This window comes from Maylandia zebra, linkage group LG7 (assembly GCF_041146795.1).
Source record: "Maylandia zebra isolate NMK-2024a linkage group LG7, Mzebra_GT3a, whole genome shotgun sequence".
Taxonomy (NCBI): Eukaryota; Metazoa; Chordata; class Actinopteri; order Cichliformes; family Cichlidae; genus Maylandia; species Maylandia zebra.
Genome location: NC_135173.1, coordinates 10690113 through 10700975, shown reverse-complemented (window position 1 = coordinate 10700975; position 10863 = coordinate 10690113). Strand labels below are relative to the sequence as shown.

The 10863-nt window shown below is 39.2% G+C and overlaps 1 long non-coding RNA gene across 1 annotated transcript; it reads right to left on the bottom strand.

Moving 5' to 3' along the window:
• Positions 1 to 284: 284 nt before the first annotated feature.
• LOC143419759 (uncharacterized) lies at positions 285 to 1258 on the bottom strand. Its single transcript, XR_013099761.1, has 3 exons — positions 1184 to 1258; positions 556 to 593; positions 285 to 383 (listed from the first exon to the last, which is right to left on the bottom strand). It is a non-coding gene; the product is annotated as an uncharacterized LOC143419759 (long non-coding RNA).
• Positions 1259 to 10863: the final 9605 nt, after the last annotated feature.

The following is a 10863-nucleotide window of genomic DNA, read 5'->3' as shown; positions in this document are numbered from 1 at the left end:
AAAGAGACACACACCCTTTCCGATGCAGGACAAACATCAGATGGCTTCGACTGTATGCAAGAAATAGCTTGCTCTTGGTGAATAAATCAATAAATTCTTTAGAGCAGAGGCACTCCACCAGGTGAAGCTGTGGTACCATTATTTCTTGCCAAGAGGGAACAGCTGATAAATCAAGAATATGTGGAGATAAAAACCACATATAAAGCCAGTGCAGAGCGTGTGTCTCCGGTGGCAGTGATTTACAGCAAGCTGAGCTAAACTGCTTACCGTCAGGAGCTGTAATGGATGCCAGCGTCTGCTCTTAATTTCTCTGGCTGGGGATAGATATTGCTGCTGTTATTTTCTCCCAGGGCGATTTCACTGATGTCTCCCAAGGTACCCTACTGTGTTATATTTAAGACATATGGGAGCAAAATGGTGCAATTAAAAATGTGCAGAAAACCTCTGAAATTGATCGCTAAGATAGTAAAGTTTTGGTTTCAATAAGCACAGAAATATATATGTAAATATTAATATATATATATATATTTTATTTATTTTTTTTTTTAAACATACCTATTGTTTCCCCTTTCTGTGGATGTCACGATGAGTCCCTAGAGCCAGGATAAGAAGAGACGAGCATTAGCGAGAGATGAGCTGGAAAATTTAAAGAGTGGGGAAAAATGGGTTTCGTTAATGATCAAAGTTGTAATTAGTGTGTTGGGGTAAATCAGTGTGAGCATCTATGTGAAAAGTGACTAGGAAAAAAAACGTCCCTCCCTTTAGTGTTGGTGCTGCAGCTTTCTGCCATCCCGATATGATAATCTGAAAAGCTGATGAATTTCAGAGCCGCAGTGATCATGCATATTCATGAAAAGTTATTTACAACTTGCAGGGGTTCTTGCATTTGGCAGTTCATCATGTGAAAGGCTTACATAAGCCAAATTATACCATACCATATAGACGTTCTGCAACAGGTTGGCCTTCAGATAGTGATCCCTTCTGCCATCTGCTGTTTATTGAGCCAATTGCAGCTTCTTAAATATCACTTTCAAACCGTTCAGTTATCTTTGCACTGTTTCCATTGTCTACAGATCGTTGCTTGCAAAACTATACACATCATTCATTTTCTCTATAGAAAAGGATATATATGACATGTGTAAATGGATTTTACAATTGTAATTTCATCCAAAAATTTACTCACTATTTAATTTTTCTTCCACTGGACGAGCTGGAAAGTAATCAAGCACGATCGTGTCTCCACCCCACCATTTCCAGCACACGAAATCCTAGTGTAGTACCAAACTACACCAGCAGGTTTACAAGTGAGAAGGCCCTCTACAGTATCTCTACCTGTGCTTCTAGGATGATGCAACCATGGTTTCTATTTAATGCAGGTCTGTTAAATAACCAGTAGATGGCATCAGTAGTTTAAGATTAACACTTGTGGGCTCAGTGTAGCCGGTCAATTCTGCAGGACTACTCCAAATTATGCTTTTCTTTTTTAGCAAAAACACTGATCCAGTGGCGCAAATATTCAGTCGGTTGATTAGAATGTCAGCATTAATATCTATAAATGAAAGCTGATCGCTGTAGCAGGCGTATTATTTGCTTGTCCCTTAGGAAGCGAGGAGGAAATACTATGAGCGGCCTACTTCACCTAAAACTGCTAACGTGAAAAGTAAAAACAGTGAGGGAAAAGATCTGGTCCGCCTGCAGCAGCTGTACCAGAACAGACAGATATGTCATTAAAGACACTTTTCATATAAAATTGTAACAAAGAAACTGCAGAAATCTCTCTCTAATGTAGTTTTGTGTCGTATTTAACCTCTGCTCTATCAACGAGGCTTAAAGGGACAAACAATAAAATTATGCTCTAGTAGCCAGCTGGCATACTTCTAGCTCACCGAGACCGAGATGGACACTGCTAAAATGGCATCGGAAGGAAATTATTATTTCATTCTGTAAATGTTCTTACTTCATTACAATGAATAAATGAATGGACGAATGAATGAAACGCCAGGGCTTTTTTTTCTATTCCAGAATGAATGAACGGCTATAGATGCCACCTCAGAGTGACACACCGGTCCACTGTGGCCGACTTCCGGGCCTTTTTGGTGGTCGTTAACTAGGTTTAGGGTCTTGCCTCCCCTCCCACACCCCACTGTTGGCTGACCGCTCTTTTGCTATTTTTATCCCCGTGGTGCTGTTTCTGTTTCCCAGCCAGCCAGCAGAGAGGAGAGCAGAGGTGCGGGCGTCTCTCATCACACCCACTTCTCTCTCTCTCTCTCTCTCTCTCTCTCTCTCTCTCTCTCTCTCTCTTTCCAAAAATAGCCGTGAGTCGTGATCAGCTCGTCCTTGAGAGAGAGAGAGAGAGAGAGAGAGAGAGAGAGAGAGAGAGAGAGAGAGGACTGTATTATTGCTTAGAATCAGAGGAGGGGTTATGGATTGATACAAATAGTCACCCCCGCCAAGCCAACCCCAGCGCAGGCTGAATTAATGTGTTGCTATTTTTGGGAGCCCCGTGTTTCCAGGGGAGACCTAATGACGCAATGACGTCAATGCGGGTCAATCGCAGACTGGAGGAATTGAGTGGCTTCCATTTGGGGCTTTTGCAGTATTTCCTACAGAAAGGATGGAAACGAGTAGAAAATGGAAGTATATTTCCTCCAAAAATGCATCGAAAATAGAGGTGAATCAAAATACAGAAGTGAAAATGATCACAGTGGCATCACGTCGCCCCAACCCTTCGAGCATCAGCGATAGTAAGGGAGGTGTGTATATATGGATGCTTTTTTTCCTCCTCATCCACAGTGCATCTGTGGGATGGTACCTGCCAGAGACTAGCGTTGAGGAATAACATTTCTGAGAACATTTCTGTGTGTTTGATGTGCACATTGCCGGCTGTTTGTTTTTCGTATGATCCTTGTATGTATGTGTACGTATTGTGTTGTTTTTCCCTGCGTAACGCTATGTGCTTTCTCTCGCTCTGCCATAATTGCAGCTACATGTAAATTCTACTGTGTTGTATTAGCATTTTCCTGTTACGTTTTTTGTTTTTAATGTTCTCCCAAGGGCTTTAGCTACACAATCCCGACCTATTCCAAGCGCTCGCATCTAGACGCACTGAGGTAACGAGCACCTTCTCCATCTCATTAAATAACACAGTTATTTGTCTTTTTGCTCTTGGCTTTCATTTGATTTTGTTCGTGTACCGCATCTATATCGAAATTGTTGGTCGCGATTTGCATGGCGGTAAAATGAATATCAGCTATTGTGGCTCAAGATTGTGCGCGTCATGGTTGCTTGCAGCTCGGCGACCTGCCGAAGCGCGCGCAGCCAAACGTTGGTGATGAGTGGTGATTTCGTCTTTTCCAAAACTTTGAGTTCGCCTGTGGATCATCATTTGTAGTGAAAGTTTAAAGCATGCATAGTGTAGGTTCGCTCTCTCTCTCTCTCTCTCTCTCTCTCTCTCTGTGTGTGTGTGTGTGTGTGTGTGTGTGTGTGTGTGTGTGTGTGTGTGTGTGTGTGTGTGTGTGTGTGTGTGTGTGTGTGTGTGTGTGTGTGTTTCCCTCTCAAAGATCGACAACACATTATTAGACGAGGGTAATTTTTCAGTGGATAGGCTTCTGGACAGGTGACGTGTGTGTAGGCAGGATGAATTTACAGTGCAACCCCTTGCTACAATAAAAAGCCCAAGAGATTGATGTTGCATGCAGCAGTAAGATGGTTGCTTAAACAGACACACACACTTTTAGAAAGACAGGCACACGCACATACACATTTGACTTGCACACATGCACAATGTCGTGAGTGGAGGAGAGGTGGGGGTGGGGTAGGTTAGGGCGTTTACCGGCAGGGCTGGTGTGAGGCTTTCAGAACCATGGACAGCTCACGTGAAGCTCATCCAGTGTGGTCTACCTTCTTCTGTCCGCACTGCCTGCAGCATCACTTCCAATAGAGCCTCATAAATACACACCAGATGACTTTGCTTTTCATTGTTGAAAGTGTGTTATCATTGTAATAAATATATTTAACCCACAGGCCCTACACATGATCATATGTAATATTTTCTTTCCTCTGGAGATTTGCTAAATTGGCACCTGTGCCAAATGCTTTGAGGTGTAGTGGGAAACTTATTGAAAATGTTTATTAGCGTCACACATATACATATTTGTGATCATGTACCGTTTCACCTTTATGCCTGCTTGTTTTCTGCAGCAAGTGTGTGTACACGTTTTAACGTCACTTCACTTGAAATCCAGATTCTTCTCTGGCCTTGTGCCTCAATATAAATTAATGCACATTTCATTAAAAAATGTACCCATATTCTCATCTTTTTCTCTTTTTTCTTCCATTTTTGAATCCACAAACAGTGCGTCATCCTGTACTTCTCGTAGAAAATCATGAATGGCTTTCACGCGCTCTGGGACTTTTCAGTGTTATTCACATGTGCACTAGTTTTACTGAATTGACTCTTTTCACAGGAAAATGTGTTAATTTCAAATGCTCTCTTAATTGACATTTTGCCAGTTGATAATGCAACAGACTGCCAGCCACTGGCTCTGTGTAAATGTAAAGTGTGGTGAATGTAAACCACAACAAGGGATCAAGTAGGTTGTGCAGAAATGAGTGTTCCATAAGTCTTGCAACTAAATATCTTTTCATGCACTGGTGGACATTTTAAAAGGAATAGCATTTGTTTGCTGAAAGGCTTGACAATATGATACATTTTCAATGTTTAAATGTTTGGGTGTGGAATATTGTCCTTTACAATCTATGCTCATAGAGTGTATATCTACACCAGTTCCATTTTATGTACATTAACATCTCTCTCTAGTCTTGTATATTTGACGTTATGCTTTTCAAACTCAAAATCAGCCAATAACTCAACTCAAAGCACAAAACTGATTTTTTTTCATGTGTTATGCGTCTACTAGAGACCGACAACAATATCATCTTGTTCCATCTTGCTATTTTAAGGACATTAAAATCAGTTTATAAGCAAATGCAAAAGAAAGGAAACAGAATAATGAGCACTTATAGTGGAAAAATTTGCATGACGTCAGAGTGTGGAACCTGCTGCTGATTTGATAATATTAAGCAATGACTTTAAGAAGAGATTTTTAGTCTTGTGAACTGTAAAAAAATAAAATAAAATAAAATAGTCCTCTATATTTTAATAGTCCCTTTTTTGTTTTTCTCCATATCTACGGTCCTGCAAAAAGAAATGTGAAAATATACATGTACCATCAAGAGGGAATTCAGTTCACACTGAAGGTTAATGCCCTTGCATATTTCATTTAAAGCTTTAGTTAATGTTTATTTATACAAACTAGATTAGCAAAGGCAGAAAAACAATTTGGTACTCATCACTATTCTTGATTGAAGCCGTACAATAAAGTATAAAGTTAATAATCTCTTTGAGAAATTTGTGATTCAATGAAAGACTTGAAGGAGGAACAAAACGTAAACTCTAAACAAATAATGCTTTTGTGTATGTTTTGTTTTATCAGTAATTTGCATTCAGTCCCACTTATTTGTAACTGTGTGTTTCAGATACTGGACCAACTGTGTATGACGGTGACCATGATTGCAGCTGAGCGCTGTTGTTCTTTTCAGGTCTTTTTGCGGTCTGGGCTTGCTGTCATGTGTCTATCCAGGAAGCCCTTACCCCAAAAAGCATCTGCAAGGGATCCTTACATCAAAGACAATTTGCACACAAGTCTCATTTGACAATTACTCAGTTTGTAATGTAAGTGTATACAACTGTTAAAACAATGTTTCACTTGTAGTGCATGTTTAAGTAGTCATTTAGCAATAAAGTAATTATGGTGCATAATTTAAACCGTGTTAATTGTAAAAGAAATAAAAAACGCTGAGCATGAATCTAGTGGTTCACATATTGGTCTTCATTAAACCACAGTAGGACTGCTTTTTCTATGAATGGAATTGCCAAATTAAACTTTAAAATATAATTTACTCCCAAATTATTTAGAGTGATTGAGAACAAAAGCTTTCTATGTCCCGGACAGAGGCGTTACTACAGCTTTAAATTTGTCTGTTGCATTTTATACTTTCTCCAGAAGGTGGCAGCATTGCTCAGGCATTTAGATTAGAAATCTTACTAAACGCCATACAGAGGTGTTCGTTAATGCAATCCTTTAAATGTAACTTCTTTTAATAAAAATAGCGAGCCACTATATCAGTCAACAGCTATAACTACACTGTGAGCTACTTGTAACATTTATGTACTCGAACATTGGTTTGGTAGGACTGTACTGTGCTTTACACTCACTTTACACTCACCAGAAAGTGAGACACTGCTGTATCTCGTAATACTGTTTTGTTTATTCTACAATTTGCGTCAGTGTAGAAAGTGAATAATATACTCCTTAACCTCCTACGTTAATAAAACACTTATGCTGAAATTTGTCACTTCCTATATATTACTCATTTCTGCCCCAATAATCAGTCTGTTGTTTGGTGCAAAACAGGATAAAGGCTCAACTAAAAAACAGGTGTTGAACCAGATGTTTTATTAGTTCAGTGGAACAGTGATGGAGTTTTCCTTCTAGTGAAGTAAAGAAACACAAACAATTCCTTGTGTGCTGAAAAATCTTGCTTTATAGTTTCTTTGATAGAATGTTTGATTTCTATAAAATGTTTGATTTATTCACAGACTCTCTTAAAAACCAAAACCAGTAGCATCAATCTTTTAAACATCTCGTTCTTATATCACAACAACAGGTTAGAAAATTAAGTGATGATGTACTTTTTTTTCCACCATGGTTTTCTTAGTGGTACAGATGTGGTAAGAAATTGCCATACACTCGTCACATCATTGTAATTGGGGGGTTTTTAATGATTTGTTTGAATTGTTGTTGTTCCAGGGTGGAATGATTGTGCATCATACATTTTTAATAACTTTTTAAAACACAAGAACTTTATTTTGGATTTTCTCTAATTCACACAGGGTTAAAGATATAAATACAGGTAACCTTAGCTGCACCTCAGTCTCGCACATTTGGCAGCCATTGACAAGCTCATGGCATAATTCAATCTGGATATTTGACCACTCTTTTTGTCAGAATTGATAGAGTTTTACATTTAAATAGGTTGGTTCCTGGCTTTTAAGCATAGTCCAAAGATTTTCTATATGGTTGGGGTTGGAGCTTTGGGGTGGTCATTCCAGAAGCTTAGTGTTAGCCTGCTTTATCCATTAAAAATCACACTCACCTTTAATTCAAACATACCTCCTGTCATTGTGGGCAAATAGCTCCATTTTTGTCTCATCTAACCCTAAAACCTTTGTCCAGAAGGCCAGGGCAATGTAAAACTGGTTTCACTGTAGGCAGGGACATATGTGTTCCAGCAGTTTCCAGTTTATGGCAGTCTTTGGCCTTAGTGGTTCCTGAGTTGCCCCTGAACATCCTAAAAAACTTTCTCTCAGGTGAAGGTGACCAATCTGAATAACTTAGATACAATGTAATGGAATCTGCACGTGTTTAGAAATGACAGAATATAGAATAACAGACATTCCCAACAAGAGTAAACCTGCAGTTTTCACTGAGTTAATCAGGTTTTCCATTGTTCCAAGTGGTTGTCAGTTCAATGAATGCTGTCAAAGGCAGCCTTTTTATGCTGGCAAACAGAAACTATCAGCTGTGGTCAGTCATGATCACTAATGAGAAGTTAACAAGACGTCGACAGACATTGCAGAACCTTCAGCACCACATATTAAAAGATTTAAGTGAGTGTATGTATATACTTAAGCCTGTGTGTATACTTTTGATAGTTTGTTGAGAAAAATCCACAATAAATTTAAGTTATTAAAGATGTATGGAGTGCAACCGTTCCACTGTGGGGGGAAAACAGTTCAATGAATCATTAAAAGCTCATAATTACCTTGACGTTCAAGCTATTGGTGACTGTATCTGAACTTCTGGCCACAACTGCTTGTTTGTTTTATGTCCCGATATGATGAAATTACAGTCAATGTAGATAAGTCCACAAAAGAATTACCAAATAAGTGCATGGAAGCATTTCAAGAAGATTGGAGAAAATGGGGTTTAAGGCACACATGCCGTGAAATGAGATGCAGTTTGGAAAATTCCAGCTCCAAAACAATGAGAATAAACATTTCTGTGAAGTAAGAGACATTTAGAAATAAACTGAACTTTACAGAACAGATAATGGAACTTTTGTCCCAAGTAGTAGTATTTTTACATGTCTTAAAACATCTCTGAAAGACTTGAACCAACAAAAGGTGAACACAGTTTTACTGCAGCGTTCTCAGGGTCAGCATCAAACCAGGCCTCATTATTTGAAAATAAAATTGGCTTTGCCTCGTCTGGGGATCCTCAGCCCTTCCCATGAGGGTGACACGGATGCCCCTCCGGTGGTCCTCCTTGGGCTCTCGCACTCTGAGGCCTCTGGATGCCTGCTTCATGCCCTGGGGGACGGGGCTATGGCTCTCTACATCCTCTTGCAGACCATTACATGTGGAAACCATTTGAATACAAGCTCGCTGATCCACACAGGTATGCACACGGGTGTTCACTGCTCGTAGACTTAAATTACACCTTTCTTGGCTGCTACTTCAAAGCACATTGTGCGCTGTCTGTCCTGCGTGCTGCACAACAACATTGAATATTTAGTATTTACTGCTGTTTACACTTAGCTAGATTAATGCGATGGTGTTGTGTTTAGTATGTTGCTTTGGGGTTTTTTTTTGTAGTTTTCTATTCTTTCTCTCTCAACAGGTGATCCAGGAGATTTTTTTTTTCTTCTTCTTCTTTCTTTCCCCCCTTTCTCACTGTCCCTCTCCCCTTCTGTTTTTCTTTTCCTTCCTCTTCCTTTCTCCCTTTCCTATCCCTCACTCATGTCTGTCCCATCTGTAACAACTGAAAATAAAATAAAATAAATAATAAAAACAAAGGTCGATCAAATGGACCAATACGGCAATGCCACGATGATCCATTTGGCAAAATAAATCCATTGGGTGTCCTTGTTGGTCTTCAGACAACAATTCTGACGGCTAAAGAACCAAAAGGGACAGGCAAAAAAATAAATAAATAAATAAAATAAAATAAAATTGGCTAAACTCAATCTGTTAATGTCGGCGGCAGAAACCAGAAATTTCCATTTCCATCTGCCACTTCATTAGGAATACCTATTAAACTAGTTGTACTGAAAATATCTAATCAACCAATCACCTGGCAGGAATTCAAAGCATTTTTTTTTCATCCAGACACAGTCAAGAAAACCTCCAGGATGTCAAGCCAAGCATCAGAATGGGGGCAAAAAGGCATGGTATGGTTGTTGGTACCTGGTGGGCTGGAGTATTTCAGAAACTGTTGATCTACTAGGATTTTCCTATACAACTATCTCTTTACTGAGAACGGTCTGATTAAGGGAAAATGTGCAATATATGGAACATAGAATATATAAATGTTGATGCCAGAAGTCAAAGGACAATTCACTAGATTGCTTTGAGCTTATAGGAAGGCAGCAGTAAGTCAAATGGCCACTTGCTACAACCAAAGTCCGCAGAAGAACATCTCGGAAAGTATAATACATCAAACCTTGAAGTAGATATGTCACAGCAGCAGACGACCACACCTGATGCCACTTCCTTTAGCTAAAAAATGAAAGTGAGGATACAAGGTTGTCACACAAGGTTATTAAAATTCAACAACAGAAAAAGGTTCTGATGAGTTTCTAGTTCTGCTGCTACACAATAAGACCCAAATTTGTTGTAAATACACTGAAAGGATGGATCCATCCTGCCTTGCATCATCAGTTCAGGTTGGTGGTGGAGGTGTAACAGTGTGGGGGGATATTTTATTGCCACACTTTGTGCCCTTAGTACCATTTGAGGATCATTTAAATGTCACAGCCTACCTGTGTATTGTTGCTGACCCTGTCCATTTGTTTCCTGCAGCATGACACACCATGTCACAAAGCTAAAACCATCTCAGACTGGTTTCTTAAACATGACAGTGAGTTCACTGCATCCAAATGGCCTCTAAAGTTACCAGATCGCGATCCAATAGAGCACTAGATGTGGTGGAGAGGAAGATTCTCATCATAGACGTGCAGCCAAACAAATCTACGGCAACTGTGTGATGTGGTTGTGTTTTTAATATTCCGGGAGAAATCTGGCAGCTGCTTCTTGAGAAACTGAAGTCTGAGCTGTAGATAAGTCATGTTAAAAAGAACACACCATTTTCCCTTGTTTTGAATCCTCATGCTGTGACCATCTGAATAGCGGTCATCTGTATCTCATTTGTCTGTGGAGAAGACCAAATTCTGGCGATGGATGAACAGTTTTGTAACAGGAATATCCACAAGAAAAACTCTCAGAGCGATTGCAGGATTCTTTTCTTTCTTTATTTTTTAATGAACCCTAAACAACATGAGACTGCGCCCAAATCCCTGCTTAGGTTTTTCCTTTTCAACCATGTATGTGTAAAAGAAAAGTGTCAAAAATGTATTGTTTGCCTTTGTTGATTTTGATTTTTTTTTAACTCAGCAAACATTGAATCATTCATTTTTAGGACTTACAGTTGTGGTCAAAAGTTTACATACGCTTGTAAAGAATATAATATAATGGCTCTACCGAGCGTCCCGTTATTCCTAAAACTCAGATTTTTCTCTGATAGAGTGATTCAAACAAATACTTCTTTGTCACAAAAAACATTCATGAAGTTTGGTTCTTTAATGACTTTATTATGGGTTAACAGAAAAAGGTGATCACATTTTCTGGGTCAAAAATAATCATACGGCAACATGAATTAGCAATTTTGGTGACTTAGAAAGTTGTCAGTGAACTGAGCTTCATAGCATGGCCTCTTAACTGCTTGTGAGTGATTATGAGTG